Genomic DNA, 803 nt, shown 5'->3' with positions numbered 1-803 from the left:
AAAATCCGAAAAAAAAGCACACACAATACCCATGGCACGTCAGCTGCGGTTGTCGTTCCTCATATCGTTAACATGGCAACTCCGTAGTCTTCCGGCAAGGACAGCCACTCCTAACTCCTCACTTGCTAAGGCATGCGTAGTAAGAGGGAGGTGCCGTCTGCCCCGCAGAGCTCTGTGGTAACAAAACAAAATATGATTATTTCTTGTTTGTTTATATATTAAATTCTAATAATAGTATCTTCGGAAGCTTAAAAAGGATAATATAGTTGTTGTTGCACTATTCATACAGATACTGACACTGAATACGAAATTAAAGTCAGTCCTTAACAAAAAAGTAGAAGCAACAATTTCTGTCCTGTAGCATCCATGTTGCCACTCTAGGGGCCTCAATATGCTCGGTTCCATTTTGACAGCTAAGCAGGGAACTACTTAAATCTGAGGCTGAACACATTATTTGAATGAAATCTGCCAACATGAAATAATATAACCAAAAGATTGTTATGATATCACTGGTCGTGTGTTGCAACTTCCAAGTGATGGGGGGCGTGACCAAATTAAGGGGCGGAGATAGATATCATTCTGTTCCACCCAGTCTATATATATATAGCGACGGGCTCAGTTGCAACTTGCTTGGAGTTGTGGTAGTGGATAGAGAGAGTCTTCTGTATCGCAAACTTTCACTCATTCATCTGACCAGTGACCAGCACACCCAAACACGCGAAGCGCAAGACATACCAGCTCATGTCGAGGATTATTTCAGCCTTAGCCATACACGTCATGTTGATGTGACAGATTGACATGAT

Source organism: Portunus trituberculatus, chromosome 28 (genome assembly GCF_017591435.1).
Source record: "Portunus trituberculatus isolate SZX2019 chromosome 28, ASM1759143v1, whole genome shotgun sequence".
Taxonomy (NCBI): Eukaryota; Metazoa; Arthropoda; class Malacostraca; order Decapoda; family Portunidae; genus Portunus; species Portunus trituberculatus.
This window is presented reverse-complemented; position numbering follows the sequence as displayed.